This window comes from Ochotona princeps, chromosome 1 (assembly GCF_030435755.1).
Source record: "Ochotona princeps isolate mOchPri1 chromosome 1, mOchPri1.hap1, whole genome shotgun sequence".
In the NCBI taxonomy this organism is placed as follows: domain Eukaryota; kingdom Metazoa; phylum Chordata; class Mammalia; order Lagomorpha; family Ochotonidae; genus Ochotona; species Ochotona princeps.
In genome coordinates this window covers 50570165-50588777 of record NC_080832.1, presented here as the reverse complement: position 1 = coordinate 50588777, position 18613 = coordinate 50570165, and the positions used below count along the sequence as shown (strand labels likewise).

Sequence of the window (18613 nt, the reverse complement as noted above, 5' to 3'; positions counted from 1 at the left end):
GACCTTGAATGTGAACCCCTGTCCCTAGAATCTGTCCTCTTTACTACTGCAGGTGAGGTCTAGGTGGTTGTTGGGTTGAACATTTTTGGTCTCTCAGGCCACTGTTACACTGGTCTGAAGACTGGCTACCAGGAAAGCTGGTTTCTGAACTGCTTTTAATTTCCCATTTCCCAAGCAACTGGCGGCTTCTCTCATTTCAACCTATAGGCTATAAGGATCTCTCTGCTTTGAAGATTTTCTTTCATTCATCTGTCTGGAAGTTTTTTTTACAATTCTATTACACAGATAGCTCAGAAATAAACTGTAGTGTTTCTGGAAGATTTCCTAGTGCTAGACTTATTAGCATATCTTTTATTGCTTGATAGCATGAGTGATCATGAGAAACAATGTCATAAATATCAGAAAACACCAATTCAACAACATATTGAATTATAAAACTCTATTCTGGTAAGTTTAATACAGATTTAAAAGAAGGGGAGGTCATGGCTTCCCTCCAGGAGCTCCTCCATTTTACAACAAAAATATAAATGATGCAGTGGGCATTTTGTGTAATGGTTCAAATGTTCACATGCCATATGGGAGCATCTGGGTTCAGTCCCCTATTCTGCTCCTTAATCCATTTTCTTGCTAATGTAGAACCGTGGAGGCAGCAGGTATGGCTGAGCTAATTGGGTTCCTGCCACCATATGGGAGATCTGGATTGAGTTTCTGGTTCTTGCCTCTGGCCTTGCCCAGCCCTTGCTACTGGGGGCAACTGGAAGAATAAACAAGTAGATGGATGATTTCTTTCTGTCACTTAAACAAATAAATCTCAAAAAGGAAGAAAGAGATGCAACAACACTTACCAAAATTTCCGCCAAGTATCACAAACTTTATATACACCACATGTCTTCTACAACAGCGGCAAGACCAGGCCTGGAAAACAACAAAAGGAAAAACACATCACTGAACTGCAATGAGTTAATACACATTTGGTTTCCCTTCTGTAAACAGCAATCTCTGACCTCTGTTTTGGGTACCATCAGGGTCACCAAACTCTACCTACCATCTTCCTCTCTACTTTTCACAGGAAAATGAACTCTCAGTACTCAACTAATTTAAAAACAAAACTTGACAGTGAAACAAACCAGAAATTGTGCTTATAAATGAGGGTTTAGTCCTTCAAAATTATGAAAAACAAAGGAACATGGAAAAATACCTAAAATAAAACTTTAAACACTTCCTGCCCCTCAAATCAATTCCTCTTTTTGCTTTCTTTTAATCACCCCTCTCCCTTTCCCCTGCTAACTGTCAGATCTTGGGTCATAAACTTTCCAGCTCTTTATTCCCTAGATTTTGATTTTACTATCTGTAAAATAGGGATTATAATATAGATCTCCAGGGCTGCCACAAGGGGTATGCAAAACCAGTTTAGTGAGAGATAAACAATACAGAAAGGCTTACCATAGCACCTGTCAGACAGCAACCACTCAGTGTATGAAGCTGATGTTACCGCTCTCCCAGCCCCCTTGGCTAGAGCTCTGTAAACCACAGCTTAGTTGTGCAGGAACTCCCCACTGCTCTCTGTTCTCACCCTCACTCTCCATCTGGTCTGCATCAGGCATTGTGGAAACCGCTCTCCCAGCCAACGACTTCTTCCCTTCTCATCCCACTCTCTCGGCTCTGTAAGGCCTCTTTCCTAAACACAGCTCTCAGTCCATGCCTCCTCAGCAGACACGCCTACTGCCACATTCTGGTGCCTGCGAATTTACCTGAGCCTCCAGAGATACAGGCCCCTGCTCTGTAACAGCTGGTAGGAGGCCAGGGCACTTTATCTCCTTGAGCTTATGACTGTCTGGAAATATGTTTCTCAGAGTAATGTTTTAAATTAAGAAACAACACAAACTTTGTTTGAAAGGCAGAGAGAGAGTGTGTGTGAAAGAGACAGAGAATGTCCGTTGGTTTGTTTATTCCCCAAACGCCTGCAACAGTCAGAGCCAGTTGGAGTCAGAAGTTGAGTAGGCAAGGCAAGACAAGCCTCCCATGCAGGTGGCAGGAGCCCCATCATGTGTCTCCCCAGGGACTGCAGTAGCAGGAAGCTGGAGTCAGGAGATGGAGCTGGGGATCAAACCCAGGTGCTCAGAAGTGAGATGCAGGCGCTTTTAAAAAAATATTTATTTATTTATTTATTTATTGACAATTTTGACATAATTAGGGTAAAAAGGTTCAAGCACTACAGGAAGATGGGCAAGACAATTAATTCCGTATTGTTTCCTTAATATATGTGATGTAATATTGGTTACTCATTACTATGTCAATTAATTCCATAATGATGTAAATTTTTGCTGATGGTATGTTGGAGCTTTCAATTGACTGGGATGATACTCTGCTGGCTCTGTCTTCAGACCAAAAAGGGTATACCTAAGAAGACGTTGAACTTGACTGGACAATAAGATGCTGGACTCTATATTTGGTATATGCTTGCAATGGGGGAATCTCAACAGAACTTGAGCTGTGGTTATGCAACAAGGTGGAGGAATCCACCATGGTGGGAGGGTTTGGGGAGGGGTGGGGAGAACCCAAGTACCTATGAAACTGTGTCACATAATACAATGTAATTAATAAATTAAAAATAATAAACAATAATAGTAAAAAAAATATATGTGATGTAAAAGGGGATTTTAAGGGAGAAGCCCCACCCAGTCTCCCACCCACCCCAGGTCCCGGATGTGGGGCATGCTCCGAGGGTCTTGCTCAAGTGGTTTTGATAGTTCAACAGTTCTGAATTGCTGCCACTCTCACCACTCCAAGCACGATGCGGTCATTGGAGAATCCACTGATTGACATAGTCCATCATAGTCTCTGTTTGCCCAGTATTTTCATTGCCAACATATAGCTGAGGTGGTTGATTGACTTGTTCTGTCCTCTGTCTTTTCATGGTGAGGGTTCTGAGTCCAGAAGCTTGATTGGGGGGATCCCCAAAGAAACTTTGTCTGAGGTGTTCCCAGACCAGATTCTTGTATGTACTAGCAAGCACAGGGCCCGGCACAGTCCATTGCCCTGGTCAGCTGGTGGTTGCAATTGCTGGGTTGGTTCTGTTTTCAGCCCCGACTTCCACTGGAACCAATGGGTGTTGCAGTCCAGCCTGGTTCTGCCCAGCACACACTCGGCCCTCACATAAACCAGTGTGGGCTGCAGCCTAGTTGGAGCGACCCACAATAATCCTCACTGGGCCCGCGCCCTATCCAGGTTTGCCAGTATGTGTAGCAGACTAGTTCAGTCTGTCCCACATCACCTTCTGGAGATGCAGGCTTTTTACCAGCCAGACTAAATGTCTGTTGCAGAGCAATGTTTATCAATACCTGAAATGTACAGGGATACAAAAGAAGTAGTCTATTGATATGGAATTTGTCAAAATGTTTAGTAAATTAGGATGAGCTTCCTTCAGTGTTCAAATAATTTCCAACAAAAGTCAGCAACTGTTGCCAATTTGGAAGTATTGTTAGGTATACAGGATATTTCAAGATATCTGTAAATGCAATTTAAGCATAAAAATATCCATAATTTCTGTTGAGGACAAGTAGCTAGGGTTTGTGTCAGAATAGAAAGAAATGTTAGGTTTCCGAAAAGGGTTTGTGAATGAAGATACAACTTTTTCTCCCAATCCAAGTTCACAGATCTCACCCTGAATTCCTCCTATGGGGCCTTGGGTTTTATAAAGGCCTAGTTTTAAAGGTCTTATAAAGGCCCAGATTAACTATCACTGACTTTTCAACCTAGCCTTCCCCAATTTTAGTATTCTCTTCTCCTCTTTTATTTACTTCCTTTTTTGAAAAAGATTTACTTATTCACATTGGAAAGGCAGTTTATAGAGAGACAGAGAAAGATCTTCTATTCAGGAATTCATTCCCGGAATAGACACAATGGCTGGAGCCGAGCTGCTCCAATTGCAAAGCCAGGAGCCAGGAGCTTCTTCTGGGTCTCCCACTTGGGTGAAGATCCCAAGGCTTTGTGCTATCCTCCATTGCTTTCCCAGTCTGTAAGAAGGGAGCTGGATCATAAGTGGAGCATCCAGGACACGAATGGGAACCCATATGGGATGCTGGCACTTGTAAGTGGAGGGTTAGCCTATTGAGTCACTATATTGGTCCCTGTTTTATTCACTTCAAAAGTATGTTTTATTTAATATTGATATTTTAAATAAACATATTTACTATATCCTATTTTTCAAGTTTGTAAACCCTGAAAGTTGTAAGGGAAGGTCCTATTTTCCCTCTATCTTTCTGTTTCTCTCACAGCCTATAGTGTCTCATCCTGCAGTAGGCAACAGGCAGGAGACCTTCATCAAGACGACTTGAGCCAATCAGTGACCAGTAGTCTTGCTTGCCCTGCAGTAGCTCAGCTAATATTAATGTTATCTCCTCTCTCTGGCAGCCTATGAGGTTCTAGCTATGTAGATGGGAAACCTAAACGTTCTATATTTAGATAATAAATGACATAAAGTTAGGCAGAACATCTTTTGTTTTTCCTCTTGAAGAGTGAAAGCCTGGCCTATGCTGCTGACTGACAGATGCCCAGGGAACAGACTTGCCATTTAATCATTCCATTGACACACAGGGCATCAGTGTGGTACCAGCATGATTCTCACCCTCCCAGAGCTTCAGGTTTTGCAACTTTCCCCAGCTAGTCCAGAGTAGCTGAAGCTCTCCTGGCCTTTTCAGGGCCTCTGCATAGACAAGGATCAGCCATGATTTCTGAAGTATGCACCCGTGCTGGCAAGGCCAGTCACAGTTACTCTGCACCCACTAAGCCCAGAACAAGCTCTGGCTTCCCGTCACTCTCATAGGTGTGAGCTTATCATTCAGGGTAGGTGAGTCAAATAGAGTGAAATCTCATCTCCTTTGTGAGTACACTCCTGACTGATGCTGTCTGCATAGGAGGTTGGAGACGGCAAGCATCAAAGTGGTCATCTCAGGAAGGTTTGCTCACTCCAGGCCACACACTTCACCCCGAGCCCCATGGATGGTGACAGATCAGCCTCAGGATGGAGGTCCTGTGGATCTTACCATTCTTTTTTCCAGATAGCCATAACTCAGGACTTTTATGTGTCTTTTACAAAAGAAAAAAAAAAGAAGAAAGAAAGAGAAACAAACAAAATGCCCTAAACATGTCTTCCTTTTCAAAAGTGGCACAAGTTTTCCCACTGAAGACCACTTATCCAGGCATTAAGACCATTTGCTTTAGCAGATATTCACCACTGGCAGCATTTTCTACATCCAACATCATGTCAAGTGACTCAGGAAGGACAACTGGGACCAAGAGACCTGGGCTCAGAGAACAAGGACTGCACTTGGTGCACCTGTTTTCTCCTTAAGGACACTCAGATTCATTGACTCTGACATGGCTCTTTTTGAGGCACGTAGGTTTATGGTATAATTTCTAATAAAAACATCATGTTTATTTTCTGTTTTGGGAATTACACTGTATATATCACCCCTAAGATTGCTACAGGTGCTCCCACACAACAGGTTAGACAGCGTTCACTTTGCTCTGATTTAAGGTAACACTCCCATTACACTCCACAATCGAGTATCTTTAATACTGACTTTGTTTGCATTTCCGTCTCCCTGGCAGATCTCTCATATTTTTTCAGCCACTGTGCCTCATGGGCAGGTGACAGCACCCCCAGGCAGGAAGTGGGGACCTGCATGGCTGAAGGTTTTATACTATGCGAAGCAGTAATATTTGCATCACCTGTGACTTTCTTAGACAAATTCTCTGAAGCCCCACCTGAAACAACAGACTCAATCTAGTTTACCAGATTCCCCAGGTGGTCAGCGTGCATGCCAAAGCTCTGATCCTTGGGAAACTTGCCCATCCTGTAGGGGCTGCTTTGGTCCGAGGCATCTGGCCCAGCTCAGGCTGGTGAGATGCAAGGAATGTTTAGCTGGGAGCTTCCTTCACTCTTCTGTGAGAAACTCCCTTTGGCACAGCGAGTGGGAGGTGACGCCCGGGACTTGCATTGCTACCTCGCTGCTGCCCGAAGATAAAGCTGGCTCAGAGTCAAGAAAGACATAGAGAAGCAGAGTAGGGATTACTGTGCTGAGTCAGTGGCAGCTCTGGATTGCCAATAGATTTCTGAGTAGCAAGGCCTCCTTGGGCAGCGTCTCCATCACCTGCAACTGGAAACACCCTGGCTTCTCATCCCTTAGTCAAGTTATGCTAGACGGACAGGATGCCAAGGCACTGCGCTCTGGCACATGCTGGAATCTACACAATGCAGTGCCCGGAGAGACAGAGCTAGGAATCAGGTGCTAGTTTGGTTCAGGGAGCTGACCAAGTGATCTTTTTGGTCCCAACAACCACAGTTCATTTGTGCATTTCCAAAAGCTTTCTCAGTCAGCAGAACTCAGTGATCACCCAGAGGAAGTGCTGAATACCTTCCAAGTTATTTTAACTGGGGGAAAGGGCAGGTCAGTGATTGCCTTCTCCTAAAGTCACATGGATGTCATTTCCTGCAAAGACAATGGGAGATTAATCGCTCGGTCCCAGACTCTGAGAGGGAAGACACCTTGCGATATGTAATTACTGGTGGGTAAACAAGGAAAGGTTCTCAGATTTTGTTTTTGGACCTGATCCAATTACTTGAGGAAAAGGAAACATAAATAATCAATGAAGGAAAGAGAAGAAAGAAAAGGCCAGCTTGACTGGGAAAAGACTTGAGGGCCCGCAGCACACAGCCACCTATGTCACTGTGTACACATCAGTGGACTTACTAGAGGTCCTTCTGCAAACAAACAAACAAACAAAAACCAAGTTAACAAAGCATCCATGATACAGAACCACCTAGGATGGTGGGATAACTTCATTTCATACTCAGGACTGATGGAATCCAGAAGAACAGAACGCCCAGGTGAACGTTATCTTCTTGGTGAGTCTTTGTTTTGGAGATTTGGTGTGTTGTGCTGATTTGATGAAGAGAGTGTTTTCTGCCCAAGAGTGGCACTCTGATTCCTCACAAGAAGCCCCTCCAGCTCCATGTGCTTAGAACCCCAAGGGCCCTCAACACCATTTTGCCTTCGCTTTCCAGGTGGCTCAGATACTTTCATGTGATGATGTTCAAGGAGTGTCTCTAGGAGCCACCCTCCACATCCCCAGTTTCTCTGTTGCTTTCTAGACTAAAGTACCATGAAGGTGGGGGACTTTGTTTTGGTCACTTGTATTTCCAATGAGGAGCATGGTGGTTGGCAGTGAGTAGGAAATATTTCTGAAATGAATGAATGAATCAATGAATGCCTTGGAGTCTTAAGATAACTTGCAGAAGCTCTTGCTGAACTCTCCCAGCTGGCTTCTCTGACTCTGGCCTCTTTTTTTCACTCTACTGACACTTTTGAACTCCCTAATTAACAGTGCTGTTCTTAAGCCTAGAAAGGCTTATCTGGGAAGGATGTAGCAGCTTCACCCTGTGGTTTCCAGGTGAAAAACTGGGTCCATCTAGGCCAACAGGCTTGCTCATGATCAAACGATCAGTGGGTGGCAGAGATTGGATGTCAACTCAAGCTGCCAGTCTATTGCAGGGACTGACTAAAACATCTTCAATTGTGTCTCAGTAGAACCTACTACAGGCCTGGTATGTAGCAGACTTTCTTTTTTTTTTTTTTAAAGATTTATTTTATTTTTATTACAAAGTCAGATATACTGAGAGGAGGAGAGATAGAAAGGAAGTGGAGCTGCCGGGATTAGAACCAGTGGCCATATGGGATCAAGGCGAGGACCTTAGCCACTAGGCCACGCTGCCAAGCCCTTGTAGCAGACTTTCAATAAATATCTGTTGACTAACTAAATTAATGGATCTTGTGCATAGAGCAATGGATTTCATATATTCCCTTTTAAAAAATTATTTACTTATCTGAAAGGGGATGGAGTTTGATGGAGACAGAGATTTGTCTCCCATTCACTGGTTCATTCCCCAAATGTCTGCAATAGCTAGGGCTGGGCCAGACTGAGGTTAAGAGCCAGGAACCCAATGACCTGAGCCATCACCTGATATCTCTTGGAGTGCACAGTGGCATGAAGTTGAACTCAGGAAGCAGAGCTGGGACTTAATCATAGACACTCCATGGGATGTGTGTCCCAAGCAGCACACATCTCATGTGTGCCACACATCAGCACCTCAGCATTTCTTAAAGTAGAAACCTCTTCAAAATGATGTCAAATGGAGATGAAAGGAGCTATTCTCAGGACTGGGAGGCACAGTGAGAACACGGGTTCTCTTCTGGTGAAGGATCTCTCAGCCACCTTAGGTGTGGTGACACTGCTTAGAAAACCTACAGACTTAGACAAATGCATAGCCTTCAGCTTTGTACTCATCATCCCACCATGATTCCAAACCCACTCCATCACCTCCTCTTTTGTTTCTTTTCTGTCCCTCCTATGCAAAGCACTTGTTGTTCCAAGCATTGGTCCCTCCTCTGGGCCTGCACCTGCCTATTTTTTTTCCTGTTATGTGCTCTTCCCTTCATCTGTCCCTCCAGCCAGTTCTAAGATAAATACCTTTTTGCAGTTCTTACCCAATTTGTTCCACCAAAATCAGTTTCACCTTACTAATATTTCTACCCTAGAGTGCATCTTACTATTGGCTTCAAGGGAAACTACCAGCTTCCTGAGGACAAAACCCAATGTCTGTATTTATCTTTGAACCACTGGGTCCTTTCCTGGCCCAATGCCTTGCATAGAGAATATGCTGTACTCAGTCTTTTGCTTTCAAAGGACCTTAACATTTTAAAGGTCATATCTATGACCAAATCATATACATTTTGTAAGTGGCACTCTAAACCTTCCTCTAGCCTGTGTAGGTTAGATCCAACAAGAGTGACTTGTTGAGGAGCACAGCTTTTTCTTTCAAGTCTTGGTTTAGTCTTATTTTCAAAAGCAAAGAATGAGAAAGGGAGCGGGGGAGTAAATCCCCCATTTTTCTCCAGCTCTCCTGTGGCTAGGATTGTTCTGTGTAGCATGAGGTACAAGCTGTGCCAACGTGCGCAAACATAACAAGAAATTCAAAACACAATGGTGACTCCATCTATGCTACATAGAACTCTGGAAGCCCGAAGTCAATTGCCTGAAAAATTAAAGAATTCCAAATGGTGGGGTAACATATTAAGACAAAGAACACATCAACAAGGCTCAGTCACTAGGGAGGAGAAGGCAACCAAAAAATTCTGGATGCAATACAAAGCTGGGCCTACTTTTTGGCTGATTGTGTCCTTCCCTCCTCTTCGGGATGAGGATGGAGACCCTAAGAAGACATCCCTGACCCACTGGGTCCCCTAATGTGAATCCTCTGGTTCCACACCAACAATTTGGACAGACTCAAACAAGGCTGTGGTTACTTTATTATTTGCTTGAGTGGGAATAAATAGCAGAGAGAAGAGGAAGAGAAAGGAAAAAAAAGAGGGGTGGGGAGAGAGAGGGAGATAAACATGGAAGGCACTCAGCCAGCAGAATGAGATGGCTGGCCACTGAATAAGAGGGCAGGAAGGTCAACTTACAAAATGATGACCACTCCCTTCTTATCAGCGAGGGCCTGCACAAGATGGAGGCAGAGACCTGCTGCTGAGCAATGCCCCACAGCACCAGAGCTCATCCTTTGCTCCCCGACAGGCTGGTGGCATTGGACTAGAGAGAGTCAGTCAGATCAGGGGTCTCTTGGGTACAAATGAGTGGGCTGAGTTACGCAGATGGCTGGCTGGAGGGGTGGAGTAGGCTTAATGCCCACCAGCTCCCTCTCATTCACACCCCCTGGTCATTACCATCCATCTCCAAGCAAGAGTACTACTGGTATCATTTCATATTATTATTACTATATTGAAACCTATAGGTAGAGGATACCCTGCTTATTTGGGGGAAGATATAAAAGACATTTTGACTGTAAATGTCGCTGGAATGACATGTTGGTTATCAAGAAAGAAAAAAGATGATTGTGCTTCCGTAAGAATAATTTATAATAATCATGTTTCCTTTTTCTTTTTTCTTTTTTAAAGATTTATTTATTTTTATTACAAAGTCAGATATACAGAGAGGAGGAGAGACAGAGAGGAAGATCTTCCGTCCAATGATTCACTCCCCAAGTGAGCCGCAACGGGCCGGTGCTGCGCCGATCCGAAGCCAGGAATCTGGAATCTCTTCCAGGTCTCCCATGTGGGTGCAGGATACCAAAGCTTTGGGATGTCCTCGATGGCTTTCCCAGGCCACAAGCAGGGAGCTGGATGGGAAGTGGAGCAGCCGGGATTAGAACCGGCGCCCATATGGGATCCCGGGGCGTTCAAGGAGAGGACTTTAGCTGCTAGACCACGCCGCCAGGCCCTCCTTTTTCTTTTTAATAATGGGTTCCTGTCAGGTGAATTATGCCTGACTGGCTCTTTTAAGTCAATCTATTTCTCAAGAATTGCAATCCACACTTTAAAGAGAAAACACTGCCTCGTTAGTAATGCAAGGGCAGCTTCTGAACAAGTCCCCCAGCTCTCTCCACCCAGACTGCACTCCCACGACCTCCAAATGGACAGCCAAATGGCTCTTGGGGATGCTCACAGTGTCACAATGCTGCCAAGATCAAGGTTAACAACATGTGCAGACCCTCCAGGGCACAGGCTGTCTATAATAGCAGAATCCCTGGGCGGGCTGAATGGAGTATCTGAATGGAACAGTATCTAGTCTGATGGATTTGAAAAAATATATATATATATATCTTCAATATATCTATATTTATATATCATATATATCTATATCTATAGATATATCTATATCTATCTATCTATATGTATATATATATATTAGTGCCAGAGCTTTGCATGTGTCTCTCTCACACGCACACACTCATTTCCAATGCCTTCTATCAACTCTAACATTTTGAGTATCTTGGAACAGAAGATCTTTTGTTCTGGGGAAAGTACTAAACTCCCACCACCCTGACCATCCTACTGGTTTACCTGGTACTTCTGAGCTTCTATGGGCACTGAAAACACCAGCTCCTGTCCCTTACTCTAAGATCTGAATTCTACCTTGGTGTCTCTTCCCGCTTCTGTATGGATTCTTCACGCTGCCACACTTCCTCTCTGTTCTTCTTGACCCAGGAACTACTTTGGGATCCCATGTCATGAACCATCTCATACAAACTGCACTTTTTATTTACTTGTCCAGTTCTGGTTTTGACTGAGGCTTTGAACTGAGATCTCAGTCTTGCTAAGCTCAGTCAACTTGGAAAAAAATTACCTTAAATAATAAACTCAGTAAAAGCTTTCCTTAATTCCCTTTACTTCATATTTCATCAAGTATCTATGAAAACTATACCAATGACCCAGGAATAAGTCTAGTAAAAGATGTGCAGGAATGTTACTCAGAACATTACGAAACAGAAAGTAAAGAAAGTGGGTGGAAAGTGGGTGGTGAGAGTTGGGAAAGAGACATGAGCGACTCCCTGTGTGTCCGGTAATGTGCCAGTTCCATCTGGCTGCTGGTTACAGAGTGGTGCTATCAGTGCTGCTAATTTGTGTGCTTGTCTACATGGATACTACACTTCAATTAAAAAATAAAACAGGAATCTCAGGGATAACACAGTGAAACCAGAAACAAAAAAGACCTAAAGTGCTGTAAGCCAAAGTATACAGCAATTTAAGCAACATAACTCAAAAACCTGCTGGAATGGTGTATCACAACTCAACATAACTCAAAAACCTGCTGCACTAGAAGCTTCCAAGTGCCATTTCGTTAAATTGCAAGATTTATCTTTTTTTCTTTTTCACTTAGGGTGACCATCATGCCAATGCTATTTTATTATTATATGGTAGGATGGCATGAGGCAAACACTGATTCAAAATAAAACCACAAAAAAATCACTGTGTCTTTCTGATTTTTATAAGTGAATATTTGGGTATTTAAGCCAAAGGTTTTCAGATCAGTTAAAGAAAAGTTTCCTGGGTCCTGTATGTATCATCTGCAGCATCTGTAGATGTGGAGGGCCTGGGGATTAGGGTGTTTCCTCTTGGTGGCACACAGTAGGCAGGCAATGTTTGTCACCCCGTGTCACCACGTGAGATCAGCTCACTGCTGCTGAGGGAAGCAACAGCAGCAGCTCAGCCTGTCTTTGCAGCTCTGCCCTGCAGAACTTTCCACCACAGTTCAAAATGCTGAAAATAACTCCCGATACATCATTCCTGCCTCTGTGAATTTCTGGGCTCTTCCCATCCCCACCCTGAAAGACATATGGTCACGAGGTCAGGATGGACCTGCAACAGCGGAGTCAGCATCACTCAGAGCAGGACAGACTCTGTCCACCCTGCCCTTCACCTTGAGGACAGCTTAACCTTGGCTTTCTGTGAGGCCCTGTCTTGCCCGTGGTTAATGTGTCCACTATCAACAGCTATGTACCCTGTGCTACTGCTCCAGTTCCAGCCAAAACAAAAGGCACTGCTCTCTTGGACTCTCAGGGTGGGGAGATTTTTTTGGCCCCTGACCCAGCATCCTGACACTGTAGGCAGTTCCCACGAGAAGTGAGTCAGCCACACCAAATGTGGCCTACCTCTTGGGTTATGGGAGCAACCATGAGGGGACCATGGAGGATGTGGGGTTCCAGTGCAGGAAACCTCATTCACCCTTATGCTCCTCCTCACCCTGTGAAGAGGCCACAGAGACTGGACTCCTGGAGCTCAGCTGGACCCCTCCATCCATGGTTAGAAAATCTGGGTTTTCCTTTACCTACTTCAACATTATTGGTTCAAAGAAGATCCACCCTTAAATTCTTCCAGCTCTGTTGGGTGTGTGTGTGTTTCTTAAGGCTAATTTTACTCCTAACTTCATCATCTGATATGTGATGAGTTTGTGGATCCTTTAAGGGTACATTCTCTGTTGCAAGAAGATAACATTAACTTTTCGAAGTTAGGAGAATCATGGAAATTTTCCCACTGGAGTTACAGGTAAATCACAGGAGTTAAATATGATAACCACATAACACTTGTCTTGGATGGAGAAGACGTAGCCCACCCAACCCTTTAGATCTCACAGGAATATAAGCCAAGTCCACTAACAAGGACAAGACTCAGCAAACTACCAGGGTACTGTGAAAATGTTCATAGAAAAAGGAATTACAAGATGTTTATTTTGCTGCAAAAGATTTTTGAAATGCATGTGTACAAAGGGTAGTCACAAAGTTCATGGAAATGCATACTATGAAAACAGCTATGCACAGATTTCAAAGTTTTCTTTGCACCAAACAAAACTTATCTTCTGATTTCAATTTCCCATGAAGTGCTCTCATTCAGAACTGGCCCACTGCTACCTTCTCCACAGCCCCAGGCACTATGAATGCTTTTCACATTTCTAAGTGGTTGAAAAAAGTCAAAAGAATATTTTCTGGCACATGAAAGTTAAAAAGAAATTCACGTTTCAGTGTCCATAAATGAAATTTCACTGGAACACAGTCGTTCCCAGTTGTTTACATATTGTCTGTGGCTGCTTTTACCCTACAATAGCAGAATTATCTCAATAGAGACCATATGGCCTACAAAGATGAAAATATTTACTATCTGGCCCTTTGTGGAAAACATTTGCCAATGCTAGGTTAAGGTAATTGCTGTGTTTGCAGAGGCTGTCCACTCTGATGTACTTACTCTCCCATACACATTCTTGTGCCTCTGGGCTGTTTCTGCAATAAGTCAGTCCTAATGCTGGTGCCAACTACCCACTAACTGGGTCAGAAATCAACTTAGGGGACTGTGAAACTCAGCTCCACTGCTTGTGCAAGCATTGTCTCTGATGAATAAACAGAAAAGTATGAAGGGCAATGGAGCATATCTCTTTCCCAGTTCAAATGTGGAAGCCCCAAGCACCAGGGTAACTCAGAACATGACTGTAGTTGGAGATTGGGGCTTTAAAGAGCTCACTAAGTTAAAACGAGGTCATGAGAATGGGTCCTAGTCTAACAGAACTGGTATCCTTTTAAGAAAAGGATATCAGGGCACAGGCCCACACAGAGGAAAGACATGTTAGGGACAATGGGAAAAGATGGCCATTTCATTTACAAGCTGGCCAGAAACACCTTAGAGAATATCAACCCTACCAAGAGCTTACTCTCCAACTTCAAGCATCCCAAGCGGCGAGACAGGGAGGTCTGCTGATGAAGTCACACAGTGCATTGATTTTTGTCCATGAACTTAACAAGAGAGTTCAGACATCATATACAGCAGTACTTTGTGTGGGAAAAGAATGCCTTCAGTCACACACCTGTATGATTGACTTGTGATAGAAACATGTATTACATTCTGTGTGTCATACTCAAGTAAATTGAAGAACACTGCCCTGGATGGCAGACAAATATACTTAATGACAAAATCATACAGCAGGACGTTCTGATTGAAGCAGGACAAAGGAGGGGGAAAAGACACCTGTTGGAAGTACATCAGGCACTCTGTTATGTTTCCATCATCTCCTTTAGCCCTCACAGTAAGCCTGTGCAAGGGGTCACTGTCTCCTGTCTTCAACTGGTGAAGATACCCAAACACAGAGAAGTTAAGTAACTTACTCAAGTGGCAGAGCCAGTCTAGTTCCAAAGCTCCTGTCTCTCATCATGAACCTGTTCTTATTCCTGTGTCCCCGAGAACAAGCTGCAGCTTGACAACCACTGAGGAGATTCACAAACACCGACGGCTACGATCGACTGAGTTATTACCAAGTACCAGGTTCTACATCAGGCTTTACACAAACGACCTCATATCCTTAACAGCAACCAAATGAAGGCGGGTCTATTCCTGGTTTTCAGGAGAAGAATCTCAGTCTGGAAGAAATTAACTAACTTGTAGACCCAGAATTTGATCTCCCATTGATCTGACCTTGGAATTAGGGTTCTTGTGCACCATGGACTGTCCTTGGCATTTGATTGGATATATTGGCAACCAAAGTAGGTAGTTATTTGCTGGTAGATTCTGTTTTTTAAAAAATGGCATACACTTTTACAGTGAATAAAGCAGGAATCCTACCATCACAGTGACCATTTGGGCAAACATTTTAATGGTATAACCATAGTAGGTAGCTTGAAATAATCTCATCTCTTTAGTAAGGCTAGTGACATGTAAGATTCAGGTGTGCGTAAGGCACAGGTCAATAAAATTCCAGAAACTGTGGAAAATAGGAAGTTGAGCAAGCTTTACTAAATAGACTTTTTTAAAAATAATTTCAGTCTCTCTTGTATCCAGGTAAATTAGCATGTCTTGTCTCCAGGTATAGTAGTAGGAGCTTTTCCAATGGTAGGGGTTATGTCCTACTTAAAAATTTCCCCTCAGCGTTTGGCATGGTGCATGGTGATTTGCACTTTCTTGCTCCAAGAGAAAGTCAGAGTGACTTAGGGACTTTCAGATACAATGACAACAGTCAGACAATCCTTGAGAAGTTCCAATAGAAGAGGACAGCTCAGACTGCATGGTGTCAAGGACATGAGCAAATGCATATCCACAGAACTGCAAGAATTTCAACTGCATCGAATAGGATACTAGTACAATAGTTAAGAAATCAGAATGAATGTCTTGTTATGAAATGGGGGGAAAATTAACCTGAATCAAAGGAAACTGCAGTATGAAGTGTTAAAATTAATATTTTAAAGGTTTCATTGTTTTAAATTTTATTTACATTTTTTAAGTATAGAAATTTCATATTTTGCTTAGTCAAACCTTTAAATCCTTTTATCAAGAAACCACCAGAGACACAAGGAAAAACGGCAATTCTAGGATGTTTACTACTGCAGTATTTATAATAACGAATTGAAATTATTTAATTATATGGTAATAGGATGGTCAATGGTTAGGTACACTTGTCTGTTCATACAATAGAAAACTCCACAAGTATTATTTAATCACATTGGAAAATGATCACAACTTACTATTAAATTAAAGACCAAAGTGATACAGACACATACAAATGATATACACCTACACATAAAGAGGGAAAATCTTAACTTTCTTATCTCAACATGGTATGGTCAGGAGATGTTTTTACTTTCTTCTTCAAAGTTAACCAAATTTTCTACAGTAAAAATTCTGAAGTCAGGTGCAATATTTTAAGGATAGAATTAAAAAAAATATTTGAAATAAGCTTAAATCAGAGACAAGAGCGTGATGGCTCAGTGGCTAAATCCCTGCCTTGCCAGTGCCAGGATCCTGAATGGGGTCTGGTTCATATTCCAGATGGCTGTTCCATTTTTCATCCAGCCCCCTGCTTGTGGCCTGGGAAAGAAAAGCAGTTGAGGAAGGCCTAAAGTCTTGGAACCCTGCATCTACTTGGAGACCCGGAAGAAGTTTCTGGCTCCTGCTTTCAGATCGGCTTAGCTTTGGCCATTGTGGCCTTTTGGAGAGTAAACCAGGAGACAGAAGATCTTTCTCTCTGTCTTTCTTTCTCTCTGTAAATCTGCTTTTCCAATAAAAATAAAGTAAAAATCAAAGACAAAATGTAGCTACAGTTCTTATACTATGCATTTTTGAGTTGCCAAAGACATTGGCCATCAAAGTCTCTTACCACACTGGTGCATGTGGCAAATTCTGGCAATGTTATTTTTAGTCTAAATATAGACTTATAAGCTCACCTGCAAAGAAGTTTCAAAATAGATTTAGCATTGGTCAAGGGCAGTCACTGGGATGAAATGACAAATAATAATGAATTCTTCGGGTGTAATACTACTGTCACTTAACAGGTATCTACAGAATGTTTGTCTGTTCTGTTTCAGCCACCCTATTAGGTACAAGAGGCTGGGAACAGCCCTTGGGCTGACTTTGGTCCTGTGTGCCCCCAATCCCAGCCAGATGCAGCAGAAGGCATGGCTGGGCAGTAGTTGTACAGTCCTTTCCTCTAACCTCCTACCTCGCCTGGGTTCTGACCCTCCCTCGGTGCGTGACTGCTTCCCCTCTCTGGCTCCAGCTGCCTCATTTGTAAAACCAGGATAATCCCGACCCAGTTTGCTGTACTGTGGTGAAGAACAAGTGGACTGCACTCTGGGCTTGTTTTTATCTACACCATGCCAGCTGGACTCTCCAAGCTCCTAGTCGGTGTTGCTTCCTTCCTCTGGAAATTGTATATTTATTCTTTAAGACAAAAATAAAGGGTCGGAAATGAGGTTTGATGATTAAAGGCATGCTCTACATTTTTCTTGTTCAGAATATCCCGATGAAGAATTTCAGAAATGAATCTTCATTTTCTCCACCCCAGACAAAAGTAAAGGGGACTCAAAGTCGCCAGAAAGTTCAGTGACACTGCGGGTGCAAAGCACAAATCTAAGCGAGGTGCCGCCAGTCTTCAGGGAAATAACAGAGAACAGAATTTCAACAGTTGGATAAACTTAAGAGTTTTCCCTTTCTCCATTTTAAGAACGGGGATTAAAAACAATAGTAATACAACTCTTACAAACAAATAAGGGTCAGCCTGTGTTAAGAAATATAACATTTTAGGGCAAGAGGCCAGCACTGTGGTGCCCTGTGTGAAGTGGCTGTTAGAATTCCAGGTAGGTGCTTGTTCAAGTCCCGGCTGCTCTGCTTCTGATCCTGTGTCATGCTAATACATCTGGGAAGGCGGCGGAAGATGTCTCAAGTGGTTGGCCCCTGCACCCTCAATGAAAGACCTGAATGAAGCTCCTAATTGCTGAGATAGGCTTGGCTCAGCCTAGGCTATTGTGAACATTTGTGGAGTGAATCAAAGGGTGGAAGACACCTTACTCTTTCTGTCTCTCTCTCTCATTGCCTTTCAAGTACATAATCACAAATCTAGTTTTAAAAGAAATTTGACATGTCTAAAGTGAAAAGGGCCCTGAACGGATACCAACCCTTATGTTCAAACTGAGACATAAAAATACCAACATCTCTTGGCTCCCCAAACTGAACTCATTTTCCAAACATTGGATGCGTTTGTCTGAATTGGTGCTCTTTCAGAAGACAGAGAAGGGGGTGGAACAAGGCTGAGTAAGAGGAAGGACCACAGGGACCAAAGGCAGCTATGTGTTCATTTGGTTCTTGGATGGACAGGTAGAACCGTAGACATACAGACACTGATACAGCCAGGACCAACTTCTGTTTGTCACATTCTACAGGGAGGGGGAAGGATGGTCTCTAGTTTGGAACATCTGTTCTACAGCACCTTCAGACCCTCTGTGCTTCTTCTGCCCTCGTAAGGACTATTCAGACAGCTTCCCACGTAACTGCACTCAAATCTTCCACCCCTCTGCTTATTTCATATTGTCACTTGTCAAAAGCCCCCATTGGGCTTAAATGGTTTGGGACTCTGTTTTGTGGTCACAATTCCCTTCCTGCTGTTCCCTGCCTTTCTCCACCTGCTGCTACATACTTGTTACTTCTATGCACCAAACACCACACAGATCCCTGCTAGAAATGCAAGGGTCAGCAGGTATGAGTGTCAGACGGCATCTCTCCCCTGTTGACCTCTGATTACAAAAGGACAAGGCCTGCGACTTCTGCCTGGGCAGGGCAGTATGATACGAATGGCAACCGTCAGAGTTAGTTCTGAAGGACTCGAGTGTGTCTGACAGATTTGGTAATTGCTCTCCTTTTTAAAAGGGTGTTGTAAAAATTATCTTAAAATGCTTGTTGAT

At 43.2% G+C, this 18613-nt stretch overlaps 1 protein-coding gene across 3 annotated transcripts in view; it reads right to left on the bottom strand.

Moving 5' to 3' along the window:
* FYN (FYN proto-oncogene, Src family tyrosine kinase) overlaps positions 1–18613 on the bottom strand; it is a 231985-nt gene that overhangs the window by 127055 nt on the left and 86317 nt on the right. For all 3 annotated transcript variants that reach the window (XM_058657505.1, XM_058657613.1, XM_058657562.1), the window contains one exon: positions 846–915. The gene's annotated coding sequence lies outside the window, so the exon portion shown is untranslated. The remainder of the gene's footprint in view (positions 1–845; positions 916–18613) is intronic.